At 37.5% G+C, this 23722-nt stretch overlaps 1 non-coding gene across 1 annotated transcript; it reads left to right on the forward strand.

Moving 5' to 3' along the window:
* Positions 1-18880: 18880 nt before the first annotated feature.
* LOC147486206 (small nucleolar RNA R71) lies at positions 18881-18984 on the forward strand. Its single transcript, XR_015203394.1, has one exon. It is a non-coding gene; the product is annotated as a small nucleolar RNA R71 (small nucleolar RNA).
* The last annotated feature ends 4738 nt before the right edge of the window (positions 18985-23722 follow it).

The following is a 23722-nucleotide window of genomic DNA, read 5'->3' on the forward strand; positions in this document are numbered from 1 at the left end:
ATTCTCACAACAAGTTTTACAATGACTTATTAAAAAAACTTAATCGACTATCATAGTCTCAATTCTCACAACAAGTTTTACAACGACTTATCAAAAGACTCAATCACCTATCATAGTCTCAATTCTCACAACAAGTCTTACAACGACTTATCAGAAGACTCAATCGACTTTCATAGTCTCAATTCTCACAACAAGTCTCACAACAACTTATCAGAAGACTCAATCGACTATCATAGTCTTAATTCCTACAATAAGTCTCCCAATGACTTCTCAGGGACTCGATCAAAACCTCAACACACTAAGGGCTTCCACCCTTTCTTTTCCATTCGTTCAGTCGAACCAGTCGACCAGTCAACAACAAATACTCAACAACAACAAACAACAAGCAACATGTTAATTATCTACATTAGACAACTACATCAATCACATATCAACAAAGATTTTCCAGAAGAAGAAGACAAAGGGATTTTTTCATTATTCATAACATCATACATTCTCAGATTACAATCCTCATATTACATGGGTACAAATCATTCTCTCAGACTACATTTCTCATATTACAAGTCACTCCCTCACTCTCTATGTACACTGAGGGCTCGTATCGACCTGATCAAAAGTTGAAGATTCTCCTGCGATCATCGGGATGCATCACCAAGTCTAGCCACACAAATAAAACGACCAATTCTCCAAAGTAGGCGAAGACCACACCTCCATCCCAGACTCAATCGCATTCCGATGACCACGTATCCTAGTAGGAAGTTATTCAAAGCTAGCACCAAGTGAAAGTTGTTGCTAGCTTCAGTCAACTCTCTCTGACCCTAAGACAAACCTAAGGAAAACAATGATAACACCACAACCCACTTGAGGCAAATTACTAGGAGCTGTGAAGTCAACCCCATGCCGAAGAACCCATCACACTAGACAAGGTTTCGCCAAAGCCAGCTCATCCATCCCTAGTCGGTGCCCATCCGATTTCCTCTCGAACTACACTGATAGTCGTCAAGCTTCTGAATAATCGAGTCAAGATGACCTATTGAGGCCGCCATCCCTCCAACAACTTAGCCACAATAAGGCCATCTCTTCCCCGATGGCTCTAAACTTTCCTCAGCATAATTGCAGCCTCACTCCCTTTAGATAGCCATCCATCATGACGATTGCATGACTCTCTCTAGCTGAGCTCCCTTGGGGGATGCAACTGCACCATCCACTGGTGTGGTGCATCATTTCCCGAGACCACCCATTCCTAAACACCTCCATAGGGATTGAGAAGAACATCACCTACCAATACCACGAGTTCACTACACATTAGCAACTCTCCCTCCACAACCACCACCTGCATCAAGCCAAACAATTCCCTCCACCATCCCTCCCACCAACAAACCACCATCTCTCGAAAACATAAATAACTCCCCACCATCTGATACAAACTACCACCGGCATAACCACAACACCACTTTTTTTTCTTCCTCATTTCTCAACAGTACTATAAAGGTCCTAAACCAACAACTACATACTCCACCAACACCTCAACACTTGCTACACTTCAAGTCCAAGAATTTCAAACTCAAACCAGACAAAGTGAAAACACGAGCAACAACAAAGAAACACACAACAAAAAATGGCTGCAATTTTTGGCAAAAATTCTTCAAATACGCAAGTGACAATGACTTCAGAAATCACTTTATATAGGCAAGCCCACTGCCACCCAGCCCTCAGATCTATATCTGCTTCAATGGCCACGATCTCAAAAAAATATGTGCAGAATCTCAACCGTATATGTCAAATCCAACTCTCTTGATCTCCATATCTCAACATGCCATCTATGGCCCTCCCTTTTCCCAGGACAGCTCACCGAAAATCACATGACATCTTTGCACACTTGCCTTGATAAGTCAAGTCTAACGTAACTTCCACATTTAACAACTACATGTCTCGAAGTGACAGTTACACTTCCCAAAACAACAATTTCCAAGAAAGACCATATACACTTCACCCACAAATATGGTAACTTACAAGGTTATCTTTTTCTATTCATATTCCTTATGCTTACAAGCTAACATGATATGCAAATCACATGAAAACAAAACATCAAAAAAAGGCAAGACAAGATGCAAATTTAAGGCAACAATAAATCAACAGGCATCCTATAACGAGCCCCACTGGGCCTCCCCCAGTGGAAAACGACTCGTTATTTCTACAATGGAAAAATAAGCAAGATAGATGAACAACACAAGGTATACTCTATTGTATCAGGCTACATAGAGCCACATCATTCCAACATCCTCACCAACCACTACAACAAAAAAGTTGTATTAAGTGGTGACGTTAATAGTTTGATTTTTTAACCTGACTTTTTAATTGATGTCTGGAAGTGATGTTGTAACATTGTAGATCACTTTTGAAAAGATGTTATAAGGGTAAACATGCAACATCACTTCTTAAAGTGATGTCCAAATGTGATGTTGTAAGAATAGAATCACTTTTATTATGATATAATATTTAGTAGTTTGACATCACTTTTGAAAAAGTGATGTTAGAAAGGCCCATTGACATCACTTAAAAAAGGGTGTTTGATTCACAAAGGCATCAATTTAAATTGAAAAACAAAAATATAATTGGATCCAAATGAATTCAAACGATCAACCTCTCAAATATGTGAGCGATCTTACTATTTTGAGCTTATAAATCCATTTTATCACAAACAAACATTGACTAGCTACTATCACAAACGAATAATGACTAGCTACTAGCTAGAGAAAACGCAAAAGTAGCCTAAAAAACTATATACAAATAAGCAGAACATTTGTTTTTTGCACTTTAATTAAAAATTAAGTTACTAACTATAAAAGTACCAACCATGCTATTGAACCATAAAATCATGATAAAGTTTAACTATTAACCCTGTCCATTAAAGTTTAACCATTGTAACTCTCAAAACCAACTAGACAAAAACGTTTCACAAGCAATGGAAAGTAGACAACTGTAATGTATGCTTAATTAAAGTGGTTTCGGTGGATGCTTTCTCATCTAGGACCCTGTCCATTAAAGCTTAGCTGACTGCCCTTTGGTACTATACATAAAATAGTATTCGAATTAGCAACCCCACATATAAAAGCTACATATCTATAAGGAACAAAAAGGTAATGTAAAAAACATGAACTTAACAAAAATCCAAGATACTAGTGTCACACCCCAATTTTCAGACAATTGAATATTCCCATATTTAACCATCTAAAATATCAATCATGACGTGAACGAGGTTGACTCACATGAGTCCAGACTAGACCTAAAATATAAAACAGCCACTGAACATCACATTCTAAAAAAAGCGGTAGAGTTTCCTCTGTATTTTCAACATTTCATAAATTTCAAACTTTGTCATAAATCCTGAAAATCAAATAAAACTACACCCAACTACTAAAAGATAAACTAATTCGTAGAACCAGCTACTTAACCATCTCGACTAGTGCCAGTTAAATCAAGTAACCAATCTTCGAATCAACAGAAAACAATAAATTTACAAACAATATCCCAGAAACCTTAATGCATATCTTATATAGTACAACTTCCATATAAAACAAATAAAATAACTGATCAAATACAATACCTTCCATTCGCTATTAGGTCTCCCACTACTACTCTCCATCTACGTTCCAACACGGAATACACCCCCATGCAAACATTTATTAATATCCAAAGTTATGAATCAAGGCAAGCTTATCGTAAGCTTAAACGAATGTTTCCATACTTGAACCCCTTTCTATATGGTACTATATATGTAGTACTACTAGTCTTTAGTAACAACTTAAATAAAATCTTAATATCCACATATTCAAAACCATATATTTTTAGTTCTATACCTAAACTTTATAGAACTTCAAAAATGCATTCTAAGCATCAAATTAAATCAAATCGATAACCCCCAAATCTTTAGGAACAACACTACAACAATTTTATGATATGACAACACTATTTTAACGGCATCTCTAAAAATATGATGTTGTATATAAAATTTGAGATCACTTTTTTCAATGGTGATGTTAATAGTTGGTGGTAATATCTTTAGGGTCTCGTGTAAAACAACAAAATCAAGAAGGAACAAGCATTGTCTCACCATCAGCCACTGCCTCCTCACCAGTCACGACAATCACTTCTACTGCTTCCACTACTTGGACAACAGCCACAGTCGAGGCTCCATTACTCGTCCCAGTGAGTGGCACATCAGCATCTACCATAGCTTTTCCTTTCCACACATCAGATATTGCTTCCACAGTTGCCATAGAGGACACTCCGCCTCCCTACCACGATTGTTTTCTTCATCATCATCATCATTGATAAAAGAGAAATAGTCTTTTCTATCCTAATAATAATTTGATTTACTGCTAGGAATAAGAAAGCTAGTTATTCTACAATTAGATCAAAGTTTTGCTCTCAAGTATCATGCAATATTATGGAGTAAAGATTTCGTTCCACTCCTAGCTGTTTAGACGTAACAGTTCACTAGTTTTAACAAGTCTACATATATCCGTGAGAGCAATGGATTGTAATTTTACTAATATAATAAAAATAACTAATTATGAAGATTTAATGGTCTAGTTTATACTACGACAAATTACTATGAAGATTTTAAATGGGAAGAAGGGATTAGGGGGATTTGATTCCACCTAGATAAATTCCTAATATGCTAGTGTAGATTATTGCAACCTTAACCAATAAAGATTAAGTATTTGATCCCTAACTATTCCTGGCATATATAACCAACTAATAATTAGCATGAGAGGAAATTTAACCCATTCTCATGGTGAATAAACTAACCTCTAGATTAAAACTCTTTAATAAGTAATAAATCTAACTAAGACATCAAGTCTTCACCAAAGCTTCATCAAACCCCTCTAATGGAGATTTAACTAAGATTCATTAGACTATCATTAATAGAAGAAAAGTAAGACATAATGAAGATAATAACAAAAACTTGGTTTTATTAATGGAGGCTAGGGTTTAGAACTAATAATTAGGTTATACTAGAGAGAGAGAGAGAGAGAGAGAAGCTAATTAAATTAAGAGAGTTCTAATTAATAGGAAGGAATCTAAAAACTAAAAACTATATCCATTGAGTTATGCCTTAGTCCTCTTTATATAGGATAGGGCTAGGTTTACAATTTCATGCATGGGCTTTAGAGCTATGTTTTGGGCCATTAAATCAAGCCCATAACCTAATTACTTAAGTCCAAAAAAGGTTTCTCTACTGGAAATTACTGCAATAGCCTTTTCATCTACTTTTACTCCTTTGATTGGATCAAGACTTGAACCATTATAAATCTCTTTCTGATCCGGCCGTATTGACATATAGTAGGCCCAATTCCGAGATCTGAGTTAAAAGATACAGCCTATAGAAGTTCTGTTGACTTTTATGCTCTATTTCAACCCGCATTGACTTTGACTTTTCAGCTTTGACTGGGCTTTAAAAATGTTTTTTCTCCTTAAAACTTGGCTTTTAATCATAGAACTTCTTAGCAACCAACCTTTGCTCCTTTCTCTAACAAAAGTGACATATTTCTTCACATATTTGACTCCAATACCTGAAATACACAAAAGCACGTAAATAGTACTAACTCTTATTTATTATACACATATTTGGTCTAAATGTAATATTATTAAGGGGTTAAAACTACAGTTTTAGCCTCTTATCAAACCACCCCCAAACAGCATTTTGCTTCTCCTCAAGCAAATATGAGAAATTAAAATAAGTGACCAAAAATGGAGTTTTAACTAATCTCGTTTTGCCGAGTGCAATTGCATTGACCATATGCAATAAGGCCTTAAACCACTAGGAATTCCCTAGTAGACGAGTTATAGCCTCGTGAGAGTTTTTTAGATAAGGTACTCATAAACTTCATTTATACTACGACGACTAAGAAATAAAAATTATTGTTTCCTTATTTATTCTCAGATATCTATACATCCCACTAGCAATGAATACAAAATAATCAATTCGAAATCTAAGTTAATATGTGCATAATAATCAATCATCTATGGATAAACATATATATAATGAACTATACTATGAAATGCAATAACAGGTCTGTTTCTGAAACTTTGGAATAACGTCCTTAACTAGGTCCTTACATATATGTCAAGACAAAAATACTCTGATTTTTCCACTCAAGTTTTACTCAGTCCAGTGCACAGTGGGCACACTTTACCTTACAATCTCAATGACGTACAAGGAAGCTGTAGTCGATCAAACACATTTGCCACTTACTATCACACTAACATATTCCTAATTGAGATAGAGATCTTTATTAGGTGTTGCGGGGATTAGGTGATGTTTTAAGAAGGAAGGAAATGGATATTCAAAAGGATAAGTCTAAAATAGTAGAGTCTTCAAAATATGTAACTAGAGAAAACCTTGTTCTTACTTTGTTTCTACACTTTGTTTCCATCCTTAGCCATTTTTTTCTTTTTTCTTTTGGCTTTTGACTCCTTTGATTATGTTTTTGGAGTTCTAACATTTTATTTTATTTATTTATTTTGTTTTTCTTTTCTTTGGATGAAAATTTTCCTTTTTTTTCTTATTTGAAGCAACTAACAAATTTTTTGTTTTCCACAGGTCTTTTTTTTTTTTTTTTTTTTTTTTTTTTTTTTTTTTTTTTTTTTTTTTTTTTTTTCATTTCATATCTATTCTCAAACTCATTCAAAAATGGGTAGGCTAATTTTATTTTTATTTTGTTTTTATAAAAGGGTAAAGGATTTATGGTTTATGAAAATGCTAAAGAAAGGCTCAGAGGGGCGACTAGCGGAAAATAATTTTATATAGGTTTGAATTTCTGGCTATTTCGATCCAAAAAGGGACTAAATTCTTGTTTAGGATATGGTATAGTGATCAAGCAAGTGGATGTATGATTTCTCTATTCGGAATTTACTTTTCCCTTGTATCATTACTCAAATATTTCACTCATAAGGCTTTTAGGCTATATTCTCACATGATTTGTAAAATAAGTACTATAGCATAAATTTCAGAAACTTACTGTCAATACAAACATAGATGCTCATACAATATATTCATAGAAAGATGCAATAATTATTACCTACATATTAACCTAAGTTTCTAAAAACTATTCTAATTTAAGAGCTAACGTGAAACTTCTAGAGTACTATCATCACAGAAAAAGAAACAATACCAATATTCCTAAGTGCATAGTATAAATACTTATTATTATATTTTTTAAATTTTTTACTAGAAAACAAGTGCATATTACACATATTTATATCCTAATAGGTGTCTTAAATAATGCGTGTTTCTATGCCACCCCCAAACAAAAATATGCTTTGTCCTCAAAGTATAGAAATAAGAAGGATATAAAATACCATGGAAACGCATGAAAATTTTAGAACACCTGCAAAACAAATTAGAACATATTAATATAGATAAAGAAAAACAGACGCAATTCTATATGAGTTCCACCCCTTATGGGAATAAAAAAAAATGAAATTGCTTGGGACATATGCAGCCACTAACAAAAAGTAAAACTTACATCATATCCAGCATTTAAACGTTGTCCTCCTCTTCTATAAAAAAGTGAGGTTCCTTTGCATCCTGCCAGGCCATGATAATTTGACAGGCCTTATGCCATGCATCATCAACCCTTGCTAACCTGTTAAGTGTTACTCGGTCTGATGGGGTGTAAGGGGCAACCCAATGAGGTTGTAGCCTCCATCCCGACCAAGTCATAGCATGAAAAGATAGTATAATGCAAATGGTCGGTCGCATAATATCAACCCTAACCTAATCCGTGTAGAGGAATGCGAAATCAGGAAAGAAACACACCATGATGTGCTAAACCAAGACAGGCATAAGAAGGTACTTATGCTTTATACTATAGGCTCGTGCTAAATTGGACACTAAAGTCTGGGGAATGTCATATAGCATACGCCCCTCATCTAAAGTAAGGAAGACATCACTGGCGGCGTTATTCGCAGAAGAAAACCGCCATTCCCCTAAGATATTAAGCATGATAAAAAAAAATATGATAGTGCCTACGTTAAGGGACAGGCTACTAAGGGATACATTAAGATGCCATTGGTCCTCTACACGAAAAATCCCCGCCCCATAAGTCTCTTGGAAATACTTATAGTTATAGAGGTATATATTATCAGACATATAGTCCAATGAGTTTCGGGGAGCATGCATATGCATCCCAACAGCAAAACCTACCAAAAACTTGCTGAAATCTATTGTTATGTCATCAATGGTGACAAAGAACACTTGTTCCCCGTCCGGTCGATAAAAGAACTTACAATGATCATAAAAATAAACAGTAAGTTTAGGAGAATAAGAGTCATTAGCACTTACCAGTAGATTCTGCCATCCTGACTGCACAATCCTGTCGCGGAACCAGTATCCTTGAAGTGAGTGTAGAAAACCCCAGAGAAAAGAACTGGTGGTATGTTGAGGTGAGGGCGCATGCGCGCTTAGAATAGCCTTTGTCGAGGGCGGTGGCTATCTAAAGCCGAGAAGAAAAAATTCCGCGATATTGGACACGAGGGCGGAATTCTATATTAGTGCAAATAAGGGGTGTGCGCGCTTTGATTAATCCTTGTGTGATGGAAAATAGGGGTGCAATATGAAGTGTAGAGCAACCCACGTATTTATATGACACAAGTTTCTTAATCTAAGTTCTGCAAGTTGCCCAAATTGTGAAGGCAAGATGATGGAAAAAGAAAAATTTTCTAAAACCAAAAATAGAAACAGACGAGAGGCAACCTTGGAATTCAAACCGATAGCTTTTCAGCTGGAATTACAAATAGCAATCATCTAATTTCGAAACCTTAAGGTTACACAACCCAAGAGTATCTAATTCTAGATATTTCCTATTAGCATGATGCGCATACAACTAATAGTTTATCAAGCAGGCAATAATATTTCGAAAAAAAATCCATGGATATGATTAAACCCATTGCTAAATAAATAATGTCACCCCCAAACAAGTTGGAAGGGTGGGATTCACGGATAATGCAAATGGTCGGTCGCATAATATCAACCCCAACCCAATCCGTGTAAAGGAATGCGAAATCAGGAAAGAAACACACCATGATGTGCTAAACCAAGACAGGCATAAGAAGGTACTTATGCTTCATACTATAGGCTCATGCTAAACTAGACACTAAAGTCTGGGGAATGTCATATAGCATACGTCCCTCAGCTAAAGTAAGGAAGACATCACCGGCGGCGTTATTCGCAGAAGAAAACCGCCATTCCACTAAGATATTAAGCATGATAAAAAAAGACATGATAGTGTCTATGTTAAGGGACATGCTACCAAGGGCTACGTTAAGATGCCATTGGTCCTCTACACGAAAAATCCCTGCCCCATAAGTCTCTTGGAAATACTCATAGTTATAGAGGTATATATTATCAGACATATAGCCCCATGAGTTTCGGGGAGCAGGCATATGCATCCCAACAGCAAAAGCTACCAAAAACTTGTTGAAATCTATTGTTATATCATCAATGGTGACAAAGAACATTTGTTCCCCGTCCGGTCGATAAAAGAACTTACAATTATCATAAAAATAAACAGTAAGTTTAGGAGAATAAGAGTCATTGGCACTTACCAGTAGATTCTGCCATCCTGACTGCACAATCCTGTCGCGGAACCAGTATCCTTGAAGTGAGTGTAGAAAACCCCAGAGAAAAGAACTGGTGGTATGTTGAGGTGAGGGCGCATGCGCGCTTGGAATAGCCTTTGCCAGAGGGCGGGCGCGCTATCTCTGACAGAAGAAAAATTCTGCGATATTGGAAACAGAGGGCGGGCGCGCTCTATATTAGTGCAAATAAGGGGCGTGCGTGCTTTGATTATTCCTTGTGTGATGGAAAATAGGGGTGCAATGTGAAGTGTGAAGCAACCCATGTATTTATATCACACAAGTTTCTTAATCTAAGTTCTGCAAGTTGCCCAAATTGTGAAGGCAAGATGATGTAAAAAGAAATATTATCTAAAACCAAAAATAGAAACAGACGAGAGGCAACCTTGGAATTCAAACCGATAGCTTTTCAGCTGGAATTACAAATAGCAATCATCCAATTCCGAAACCCTAAGGTTACACATCCCAAGAGTATCTAATTCTAGATATTTCCTATTAGCATGATGCGCATACAACCGATAGTTTATCAAGCAGGCAATAATAGTTCAAAAAAAATCCATGGATATGATTAAACACATTGCTAAATAAATAATGCCACCCCCAAACAAGTAGGAATGGTGGGATTCACGATAAATAACATAGCAACTGCCGAAAATTAAACCAACTTTAAATTTAAATAATAAAAAAACACAGAATTCAATATTAACTACTTAACTACAACTGGGAATAAAAATAAACTAAATTAGGGAAATATCTTAAAAATAATACAAATGAACTAGCGACGTGTTGAGGAAGGTCCAGAACCATCCGTCCTACATTTACGACGCTCACGCCTTCCGAAGCCAGAAGATGAAGAACCATCGTGAGTGGTAGGCGTCGTAGAACTTCTTCTTGAAATGTGCGTTGTTGCTCCATTAAAACATTCATGGCTTCCCAACTCTCTTTATTAGTTAGAGCGAGATTCTCCATGTTATCCTAGATATCCTGGTGACTATCACTGAGTAACTGAATATTCTGCTGCAGCTTAACTTGGTTACTGATAATGGTACCCTGCCTAGTCTGAAAGGCCTCACAGAGGTCATCCAGGGAACGTTGGCCTATTTGAATAGTCTCATACTGAGTATGGATAGTTTGCAAGCCCCGGTGAAGTAAGGAGAAACGAGCTCTATCAGTAGTAGCCAACTCCAGAGCTCTTGCATCAAAACAGGCAGCATCATCCTCCTCCTCTGACTCAATTTCAACAGCCAACACCTTAGGCATATTCCAATCTTTCTGAACATACTCTCTATAAATCTGTGCATTCTCATGCACCTTCAACTTAACCTTACCCAAACCCAGCACATATCCCCATAACAACATTATCTTCGTTATCAAAACATGGAAAAGCAGCGGTAGTACCACCAACTCCGATAATCTCATTAATCATAAACTCAAACAAACAAAACCCATACTTTCTATTCTGCAGGGTCCATAGAATGTGCATACAATTCAAACTAATGTCACTGGCTTTCGTGGTGGTAATGACGTTCCTGCCAACACACTGAGCCACAGCCACCTGGTTCCTCCTCAGAGACAACTGACGAACACAATGAGAACCCGCATTATAACGTCCTTCTAAGACTGTCTCCATCATCAGCGGTCCTATACCCCCAAACTGAGATTGTTGCATTGTGATTACAACATTTCTTTCCTCAATGCCATTTATCTCAGCCAACCTCCCTCTAGTTAATTCCCTCTGACCATCATCCAAATCCACAAAAACCCTATTACATTCAACCTTCTTGTTCTTGTTATAAAAAGACAAGACCAAATCCGGATAGTAAAAATCCTTAGTCGAATACCACAACCCATCCCACTTCCTAATGCGCATTTCTGTATCTAAAAACGGTGTAAACTGAGCATTGATAAAAACTTGTTCGGGAAAGATTTTAGGGGTTTTAGGATTCATGACGATCTGGAATTGAAATTTTTGGTGATGGTGAAGGTGTGTTATAAATGAAAATGAATCGGTTCAAATTTGGGGGGCAGCTGTGTAGAGGTAAGGGCGCCGGTGCACTTTGATTGGTCCTTATCAGAGGGCGTGCGCGCTCAAGGTTTTTCAAGGTCAGTAGGTGTTCAGTAATGGAGGCGAAAAAAAAAAGAAACACGTGGGTTTCTTATTTAAATAAGCGGTCACGTGCGTCCCTGGTAGGGCTTTTTAGCTTTTGGGCCCAAGCCCAAAACAAAATAGGTAATACCCATCCTGTCCCATTCCTCATATATTTTAAAACTGAAATCCCCAATTCGTTAATGGTCTGATTTTTACGAATTAGCTTAGAAAATGATCAGCATATAAAATGTAATCCAATGATTATGTCAAACTCAATTCTAATTGTGGTTGACATATAAGAAGATGGAAAATGCCTCAAAGTGTGTGAATGACATAAGTTATGTGATCAAAAGAAATCTAAATTTATAGATAGTGTCAACCCAAATCAAATTACAACTAAACGACATAAACAACAAGAATAGAAAGTTGAGCGATCAAGAAAGGGAAAGACCAACACCCCACCCTTAAACAAATTTTTGGAAACAAGGTTTAGAAAATTTGTTTTAAACGTGAATCTTTTAAAGTCAGATTCCCGGGACTTGCTAGATTACTGTTTATAAGGTTTTAATATTTTTTTTTAACTTTTTATGAATAAGGTTTAATATAAAGGAAAACAATAAAGACATAACGCACTATATAGAGAAACATGACTCAAAAACTGAGAAAATATGCAAGAGTGGAAAGCGTGAATTACGTTAACTGTGGACTTAGGATCTAGTACTTATAGCCACACACTCCAAAGGAAGGCCCGGTTACCTTCATGGTGCACTTACCAATATATGAAAATGAAAGGAAGTACACCAAACCTCAAAGGTCAGTCTTCATAGACAAGATCATGTAAAAGGACATTCTCCACATCTGGGGACATTAACTCGTGAAAATGTTTTAATCTTTGGCCATTGACTTGAAAGGTACAATTGTCCTTGGGATTTACCAAGGTGATTGCCCCGTGAGGGGTGACACTGCCTCTTTTTGTGTGTGAGATGTGGTATGGTCGTTGAACAAAAGAGAAGCGTATCAAAACCTAATTATCCCTCAATAAGTAAAGGATGAGTAGGGTATCGTTCCACTTTTAAGTGTATGTTATGTGAAAGACATGATTGGAAAGGGGTTTGAGGGATTAAAAACTATTATTATAGATATTGTAGATTCTAATGTTAAACTAAACTAACTAACTAAACTTATACTAAAACTAAGAATTGGAAATAGGGATAGAATATGAGAGAGATAGATTCAAGAGATTCAAATCCACCAATGCTTTTGATTCAATGACCTTTTGCTTCATGTTGTTCTCTAAGTAGACTACAATCGGGCAATCAAGCGAGTGTCGATGCCCTCTTGGATGAAACATCGTTAACAATTAACTCTACTTAAGGTTGTTCCTATGTTCATATTACTAGTATCTTCTTTCCTTTTATGTGAGCTTGGGTAGCTATTCAATGAATCACCATCTAAGGCAAACACAAGGAATACTTCCCTTACTCTAAAACACTACACAATTAGAAGAAAAGTAGAGAATAATAGTATAATATTCAATTATAATAAATAAAACTCTATTCTAGCATTATATTCAATTGCAATAAATAAAAGCATGTTACTAGGAAATATTCAATTGCAATAAATGAAACCCTAAACTAGCATGATATTCAATTGTAATAAATAAAAACCGTACTCTATACTTCCATCCCCTGGTGTGGGCAATGGAACTAATAACTAAAAACATAAAGAACTAACCTGATTGAAGAACACCATAAACCAGAAGAATCATTAAACCTTAAGCACCGGCTTCATCTCCTCCCTTGAAGGAGAAGATTAGCCTTCCATATAGAAGGAAGAACACGAAGAACGAGAAGAAGAAGAGTCGAAGAACATAAGACTAGAAAGACTAATTTATTAAGACTCAGTTAGTTAAAACCTATCTTTTATTATTAATCTCTCTCTGCCTCAAGTTCTGGAGACAAGAATATAAGTGAATTGGCAAATTACATGAGGCACTTAGGTCCTCTATTTATAGGGGTTACAATGAGCTCTAGAAGCATTCCAAACCATCATTTGTTTCCTAATACAAATAGACTTTTTCGAGTCCAACTTCATGTCCAAAACGAGAAGGAATGGAGTGGAGTATTGTCGATTCATGCGTCACGGACGCATTATTCATCGTCCCGGACTTAATCAATGCATCACGGGCTTTCGATCTATCGGCCCCAGATGCAATCAATGCGTCGGGCCGATCCTTAAGGTCCCCGCACGCATAAGCCGATTTTCTCTCTTCTACTCTATCCTTCTATCCTCTTTTGCGGGCTTTGGTCCAAGCAACGAATCATTTCGCCTTGGGCTTCCAAATAGGCTTAAAATAGGTCCAAGTCGCATCTTTAATAGCTCCAATTCCTTGGCCTTCTCCATGATTGTCCACGGGCTTCCCATGTGATCCTTAATGCTCCGAATTGCTCCGTTTTACCCCATTTTCTCTAATATTCTACAAAACTCTCTTTTTTACCTGTAGAATCTTAAAACACAACTTATAAACACTATTAGTCCACTAAGATGGCTAAACAAGAGGCATAATCGATGGTTAAATAGCACTTTTTGAGCACTTATCAAGCGGTGACTTCAGTAACCAATAAAGGACCAGACCAACGAGTTTTTAATTTTTCTTGGAAAATGTGCAAACGTGAGTTGTAAAGTAAAACCTTTTGACCAACTAAAAACTCTTTACGCAAAATCTGTCTATCATGAACGCGCTTCATGTTAGCTTTATAATCCTTCGTGAGATCATAAGAATCGCTACGGAGTTCTTCAAGCTCAGTTAATATAATTTGCGCTTGACACCCACCTCATCAATATTGAAGTTAAGGCTTTTAATAGCCCACATAGCACAGTGGTCCAATTCAACGAGCAAGTGACAAGGTTTTCCAAACACAAGTCTAAAGGGAGATATTCCTATAGGAGTTTTAAAAGCCGTCCTATATGCCCATAAGGCATCTGTTAGACGTTTAAACCAATATTTCCTATCAAGATTTACAGTCGTTTCTAATATTTTTTTAATTTCCCTATTAGAGACTTCTACTTGGCCACTAGTTTGTGGATGGTAAGGAGTTGCCACCTTATGGGTAACTCCGTATTTCTTAACTAAGGACGCAATAACTCTATTGCAAAAATGAGTTCCACCATCACTAATGATGGCTTTAGGGATGCCAAAACGGGAGAAAATGTATTCCTTAACAAAAAACACAACTATCTTGTGGTCATTACTACGGAAAGTCATGGCCTCTATCCATTTGGAAATGTAGTCCACGACAACAAGAATATAAATAAATCCGTGGGAAACAAGAAAAGGATGCATGAAATCAATGCCCCATACAACAAAAATTTCTACTACCATAATGGGATTTAAAGGCATCATATTATGCTTAGTGATACGCCCAAGTTGTTGGCAAAGAACACATGTCTTGCAGTGTACTTGGGTATCTTTAAAAAGAGTGGACCAATAAAAACAACATTGACAAACTTAAGTTGCCGTTTTCATACCAATAAAATGGCCACCACACTCTTTCTCATGGTATAAGGATAAAACTTTATTATATTCCCACTAGGGAATACAACGACGAATAATCTAATCCGCACAATACTTAAAAAGGTAGGGCTCGTCCCAATAGTATGACTTAACTTTGGCCAAAAATTTCTTACGTTCTATTTTTGACCAAACATCAGGAATAATATTAGAAGCTAAATAATTCACAATGTCGGCATTCCAAGGTGCAGAAAAAATATAATAAAGATGCTCATCAGGAAAGAATAAGGTATGGACTCAGAATCACTATCACTGTCAGTTGTTAGTCTAGATAAGTGGTCGACAACTACATTTTTAACCCCTCATTTATCCTTAATTTCTAGGGTAAACTCTTGCAGGAGAAGGATCCATCAGATCAATCTATGTTTAGCATCTTTCTTAGCTAGAAGGTACCTAAAAGCTGCATGGTCTGTGTAGACTAAAGTCTTTGAACCAACCAAATAAGAACGGAACTTATCTAAAGCATAAACCACAACTAAAAATTCCTTTTTCATAGTAGTATAATTTCTTTTTAGCATCATTTAAAGTCTTACTAGCATAATAAATAACAGTGGACTTATCATCTAGTTTTTTGCCTAACACAGCACCAACAGCATAATCGCTAGCGTCGCACATAAGCTCGAAAGGTTTAGACCAATTGGGAGGCTGTATAATCAGTGCAGAAGTTAAAGCGGATTTTAATGTCTTAAAAACCTATTTGCAGTCATAATTGAAATCAAATATTACATCTTTTAAAAGCAGATTAGTTAAAGGCCTAGCTAATTTAGAAAAATCCTTGATAAAATGCTTATAGAAATTTGCATGGCCTAAAAATGCTCTAATGTCACGGATAGTCCATGGTATAGGTAGAGACGCTATTTTATCTAATTTGGCCTTATCTACTTCTATGCCGTCACTAGATACAATATGACCTATAACTATTCCTTTCTTTACCATAAAATGACATTTTTCCCAATTTAAAACCAGATTTTCTTTCTCACACCGTGTCAACACCTTCGAAAGGTTAGACAGGCATTCACTGAAATAAAGAGTCTCCATAGATAGAAAAATAATCTATGAAAACTTTCATAAAACACTCCATCATCTCCATCATATCACTAAAGATATGAAACATACACCGCTGGAAGATACCAGGAGCATTACAGAGGCCAAAAGTCATCCGTTTATAAGCATATGTTCAAAAAGAACATGTGAAGGTAGTCTTTTCTTGGTCATCAGGATCAATAATGATCTGAAAATAGCTAGAGTAGCCATCAAAAAAATATTAATAAGCATGACGAGCTAGACATTCGAGCATCTGATCTATAAAAAGTAAAGGAAAGTGATCCTTTCGTGTCATGGTGTTTAAGTGTCTGTAGTCAATACAGATCCCCTAATCAAACGTGTCTCTTCATCAGTAGATAACTGAGAAGATATGATCACCGGATGACTACCATCCGGATCAAGTTGGATATATTTCAACTCAGCAGGAAGAGGTTTAAGCACAGGGGTGGGAGGACTGGGTAAAAAGGATTCAGGAGGGTCCTCGTCTTGAGTAGTGAAGACTTGTTTAGGTAAGAGGTCTTCAAACTCAGAAGATGGAGCTACAGAGGGATCTAAGATAGGAGTAGACTCGAAAAGGGCTTTGACTTCCTCTAAGTAGGAGTCATTGTCGAAGTCGGAACTTTCGAAGGAAAGAAATTAGTGCATTTGATTCTCTGGAAACATATTATTGAAATAATCTTGAGCTAAGCTCTCGATCATGCTAACTTTTCCATCGATAGTTATATCGGATAACTGTTGCATCATTTTGAAAACATTTACCTCAACAGAAAGATGGACAAAGGACATTGACATCGAACCATCACGGTAGTTTATGAGTGCGTTGGTAGTTGCAAAGAAAGGACGCCTTAGAATGATAGGAACAGGGTCATTAGCAACTTCTGTGTCAAGGATAACGAAGTCGGCTGAGTAGTAAAAATCTTGAACTTTAACCAGCATATTTTCAACCACACCCTTAGAATACTTAATAGAACGATCAGCTAATTGCAACGTTATTTTAGTTGGTTGCATCTCTTGTAGACCTATTTGTTTATATAGATAAGAATGGAGTAAGTTAATACTCGCCCCCAAGTCTAATAGCATAGTCGTTGTGTGGGTATCCCCTAAGGTGTTCTTGTACTTAACGATTCCATTATATTCAGATAGAGTTGGAAACTGTTCAGTTAAAAAGGTGTCTTTTGGTATATTTGTTTTGCGCCTAGTAGTGCACAACTCTTTTAGAAAGTTAGCATATTGTGGTAATTTTTTAATAGCGTCAAGAAAAGGTAGGTTTATTGGTAGATTTTTAAAAACTTCCCTAATCTCATCAAAATTTGTATCCTTGTTTCACATGGCTAGTCTCTGGGGAAACGGTGGTTTCTCTCTATATTTAGCATATGGATCAATAGGAGTTTTAACCTTGGTCACTTTCCTCTTGGGTTGTGGTTTAATTGGTACCTCTACAGGAGTAGGATCTTCAGTTTCTATATTAGTATCTAGTAATTTTTCATTTTCAACGACCACTGGTGGCGTATTAATGGGCATAGTTACGGCATTGTCAACCACTCTACCAGAACGGAAAGTGGTGATGGCATTTAACTCACCTACGTTTAAGTTTTCATTACTAGTATTTTCAGTTACCTCAAAGGCTGTGTTTGGCGTTTTAGGATTAGGTATAACCTGGAAACACAACTTTCGGTTGGGTTTTCTCTTGGGTTAACTGTTGTATGGAATGATTAATGGACTATAAAATCTATTGGTTAGCTTGCATGTAGGTTTCAAAATGATCCGATTGTGAAGGTATAGTGGCCACAAGTGGTGTGACTGGAACTATCTCACGTTGATTATTAAAGGGTGGGTTGTGATAGTTATTATTAACCAGTACGATACCGCTATTGTTATTATTATAATTATTATAATTCCCTTGTCCTTGTCCTTATCTTGGTGGAGTTTGGTTGTAATTGTTTGCTGGCTTAACATTTTGATTATTAAACCCAGGAGGTGTAACTTAGAGATTATTTCGCCAACCAAAGTTGGGGTTTTGTCTCAAAGGTGCATTAGGTTGGCTATTAATGGAGCAAACATTATCCGGCTGTGATGGTGGTTGTGACAGTTGTTCATAGACAAGAGGACAAAAGGAGTCGGTATGCTCAAGGTTGTAACAGAAATTACATGGAAGAGAGTTAATGTTCATGACAGGAGTAGGTTTATATTGAATAGAAATGGCTTCTACCTTTTTTGTGAGGGATTCGATTAGAGTTCTAAGCTCGAGATCAGATTTAACCTCAAACATACTAGGAGCCTTAACTGTGGAAGAATAATTAGCAGAGCAGGGGATGTCATTACCCCCCCCCCCCCCTCAGTTATTATTACTTAGATTGATCTTCTAAAAACCTATAGATCAGATTTAACCTCAAACATACTAGCAGCCTTAACCACCCCCAGTTATTAGAGACTCCTTTACTAAGGAAACTACCCCAATCATTATATCAAGAACCTCTTTATGGTGATGTAAAAGCCCTTTGAAAAAGGCATGAACAAGCATGCCTTTCGCAAGGTTATGATGTGGACACTCGATGAGAAGATCAGTGAAACGATTCCAGACCTCTGAAAAGGATTCATGAGGATTCTGGCGGAAAAAATAAATCTTTTGAAGCATTTCATCTGTCTTCAGTGGTGGGTAAAACTATTCCATGAACAATTGAACAAGTTTGGCACATGAGTCCACAAAATTACGCGTTAGGGCAATTAACCAAGATGCCGCCTTATCGGCTAGGGTGAAAGGAAACACCCTTAGTTTAATTTGTTTCGAACCTACGGTAGGATGATGAAATGTGGTAAGAACTTGTTCTATCCTAGGCATATGCTGATAAGGTTTCTCGTGGTCTAACCTATGAAAAACCGGTAACAAATTAAATATATTCTGGGGAATTCGAAAATCCCCCACTGGGTCGGTAAGAACGATGCATGACTTAGGGCTATCATTTAGGGCTTTGTAAAGATCAGAGAGAGGAGTCTCTGTTTCTTCAGCCATTAATGCAGGTGTAGTTAGTGGTATTCTAGATAGGCGTGTGCGTTGACGTTTACGATAGCTAACAGAAGATGGTTTACTCTTACCGGACCTTAATTTCATGCAAGGCTAAGGCCAATATGAAACAAACCACTAATAGCAGTCAAACAACCCTAATATGCTAGAATGAAAAATCATCTGACAGAAAAGACGAGGAGTGAAGGAAAAAGTACCTGAATGCCTCCTTGCTTCGCGTATTAATAACATCTTGTATATGCAATCCCAGTGTATTTAAGAAGTTGGAAACACTTAATATAAAATAATTAGAACAAAAGAAGAGTCTGCAACTAACTTATGAATCAGGCTTTCTTCAAAAGGGGCACAGGTGCGCTCAAATATAAGGCAACCAGAACGCATGCACGCTCTATGATTTTTTTAGAAACAGGCTTTCACGATCTTCCTTAATTGGCTGGGCCTTGAAATTTGAAAATAAAATAGGAAATAAACTTACTGTACGACAGGCGCGTGCGCGCTTAGAATTATTAGTGTAAAGAAAGCGCGGGCGTGTTCAGAGTTAAGATTACTAAAATTCCATTAGACTTCCAGGAGCAAATTTTTGGTTGCTTTTGGAAGGTAGGCACGTGCGCGCTTAGATAGACTGTAAATAGGGTACGGGTGTGCTCCTGTGTACAAGTCCAAAAATTTCCAGTAGACTTCCAGGAGCAATTTTTTGTTTGTCTGAAAAACACAAACACAGTTGGAATCAAACAATGGGTGGGTGGGTGAATTGGGATACATAAAATTGAAAAACGAAGGGAAAGTAATCTAAATAATACTAAGACAGCAGCGGTGCCATTTGATAAAAGAGAAATAGTCTTTTCTATCCTAATATTAATTTGATTTACTGCTAGGAATAAGAAAGCTAGTTATTCTACAATTATATCAAAGTTTTACTCTCAAGTATCATGCAATATTATGGAGTAAAGATTTTGTTCCACTCCTAGTTGTTTAGACGCAACAGTTCACTAGTTTTAACAAGTCTACGATTTATGAGAGTAATGGATTGTAATTTTACTAATATGATAAAAATAACTAATTACGAAGATTTACTGGTCTAGTTTATATTACGACAAATTACTATGAAGATTTTAAATAGGAAGAAGGGATTAGGGGGATTTGATTCCACCTAGATAAATTCCTAATATGCTAGTGTAGATTATTACAACCTTAACCAATAAAGATTATGTATTTGATCCCTAACTATTCATGACATCTCTAACCAGCTAATAATTAGTATGATAGGAAGTTTAACCCATTCTCATAGTGAATAAACTAACCTCTAGATAGAAACTCTTTAATAAGTAATAAATCTAACTAACACATCAAGTCTTCATCAACCTTTGCTTCTTAAAATTGGGCTTTAAAAAGGCTTTCTCTCCTTAAAACTTTGTCTTTAATCATAGAATTTCTTAGCAACCAACCTTTGCTCCTTTCTCTTGCAAAAGTGACATATTTCTTCACATATTTGACTCCAATACCTGAAATACACAAAAGCACGTAAACAGTACTAACTCTTATTTATTATACACATAATTAGTTTAAATATAATATAATTAAGGGGTTAAAATTACAGTTTTGGGCTCTTATCAATCATCACCACTCGCATCTTCATCACTCTGGGAAATGACCACAATCTTCACACCAGGTGCCAACACTAGTTTCCCTTCCACTAGATAACCAGCCAGATGGTTCCACTTTGAGTGCGCCTCTCTGCCAGCTTCTGGTACTTGCGCACATCTCCCTCGCAAACCTCAACTCCCTCTTCAAATGCTCCACCTCCAACTTTTGCCCCTCATACATTTTCCCTAGCTCTACATATAACATCTTTTCAGTATTACGTTGAAAATTCACTTCATCTAAATCTCTCACCACACGCATCTTTGTCACCTCAGCCACATGCAAATCCCCGCGCACAGTATTACTCACAATTTCTACCTTTTCAAGATGCGCCCTCAAATCAGCAATCTCTGCCAATTTAGATTGCATCTCCATATCAGATTTTGCCGAAATTGACACCAACACCTCTAGCTCGCTGCTCCACGTAGAGCATATCCTACACTAACGCAATAAACCAAGACACAGTTAGTTACAAGGACACATACAAAATAACTTTCGCAAATAAATGTATAATGTACACTTACCGGTACGTACTCACCGCACTTTGCTCTTGCAGTTCCACAGCCGTCATCTTTTCCACCAGATGACGATCGGCCTCCATCATGATCGAGTCCACTACGCCTCTAGCCATTGGTGCTCGATCATAGGCCGCATCCGTGCACCTCACACAACTCGTCCGACCACCCTCCGCAAACGTAGCCCTCTCCATATAGTCATCCTCTCTATCTTTAGGCAGCTTAGGCACTTGCCTATTAGGCCCACCCGCCCTCTTGTTAGTAGGCACATAACCGACATCAGCCGCCTTCTTCACCGGCACAGGCACCGCCACTCGGCACAAACACCCCATGTTCACTCGCCCCAGTAGGAACATACACTTCACCAACACTCACAATAAGGCTCCCAGTCGCCTCAATGACTCCACCAACACCCTCTCCTTCACTCAAGTCAACAACTTTAGTCCCTCCTAGCTTTGAAAAGTCGATCTTCATCGACCCTGGCTTTGACTTCTTGTGACTTCCCCTAGCCGACTCCATACCAGCAACACCTTTCCTCTTGTCCCCTAAAGCCCCCTCCATATCTTTGGACAAGTCCCTTATCAAACTCACCTACCTCCTGTTACGACTCCTTGCACAATCTTTCTTCTTGTCCTTCTCCTTGCTAGCAACGATCGACCCAAGCTCGTCAAAGTACTCAGCGATTGTTGTCAACATATCGATTCTTCTTCCCTTCCTTCCCCAAACCAGCAAAATTTTCTATCTTGCCACACTGATGCCACTGTGGCACAGTATATTTTGGAACCTCTGCGAAACACAAATAAACATATATCAGAAACCCTTTAACCCAAAACAAAAGCATACACAAACATCAACCCCACCTACTATTACCTTCATTATTACACCGACAATGATTCAAAACACTACTTGCTTCACAAAACAACCCTATAATCAGAACCGGATGCTCCCACCACTACTCCTGGTTCAGTAAATCCATCAACTCTGACATACCCACCCTCAAACTTAGGGCACACGTCAGCACCGTCTTATCCTTCGACCAATTTGCCTTCACGTACATATACTCCAAAATATCTTTTAGAGTAATGCCATAACTTTGCGTCTCATTTAACAAATAACCCTCAGATACCTCTAGCTGTTACTCATAAACTGGTAGGGGCTCTTCTTACAAAAATTCAAAAACTCAACTGTCAGCTTTGTGAACGAAATCTTCAATCCGGCCCGGCCACATTTGCCCATTACTCACCACTATCGTTTGCATCAGCAACTCGTAGCCAGGGAACCTACAAGCTGGAATGTCCCTTCGCAGGTCAGCAATCACCCTAAACTTTAACTTTTCTAACCCTATAATCTCCCTCGATGTTTGCTCAAATGACTCCATCACACTCTCTGAGCAGCGATGCACCCTACCGGCTAATGAAGTACCCACTGCTCCCTGGGTACTGCTCGCACGACTGCCTGATTCGGTTCTGTCCTCGCTACTCCCACTACCCTCATCTCGATTTGACGACGACTCCTCCATATATCCAACAGTCCTTTCGTCCAAACACTACCCCCAAACTTCACCAACAGTAACACCTCTTCCAGACAAACACTTTCCTCTTCACTCACAACTTCTTCTTCCCTTACACAACTGTCATCAGAACTGTTACTATCACTATTTAGATCATACCCAAAAATCCACCCATATCTATCTACCATTTTAACAATCCCTATATAAAATTACAACCATATAGAACTTCTGCTTTAATCACCAGTTAAAATAACAAAAATTTTTTCCCTCCCCAACAAAAACAAAAGACACAAATAGAACAAAACTAAGAAATAAAAAACATACCTTATACAGTAAAGATCACAATGCTCACGAATCTGCTCCTGCCAACCTTTAGTGCAATCCTCTATACTGGTATTCTGAAGTTCTATCTTCAACTTTACACAAGCCAGCAACTAAGCCTTTTTTCTACCAACTCTTTCCACTTATATACCACAACCAGTTACCCCCAACCGTTAAATCCCCAAAACCGCTATAACCTCATCCACGTTCCACAAAACGCGACTTTTCGCTTACCTTCTTTTGGGCACCAATTTTTCATAACATCGGCCCAATCAACGACCCACACATTTTCCATCCAATGATCGTCCGTGATTACTGTAGATACAATACCTACCCCACACTTCGTCTGCCACTGCACGTACCA

Source organism: Coptis chinensis, chromosome 7, assembly GCF_015680905.1.
Source record: "Coptis chinensis isolate HL-2020 chromosome 7, ASM1568090v1, whole genome shotgun sequence".
NCBI lineage: Eukaryota > Viridiplantae > Streptophyta > Magnoliopsida > Ranunculales > Ranunculaceae > Coptis > Coptis chinensis.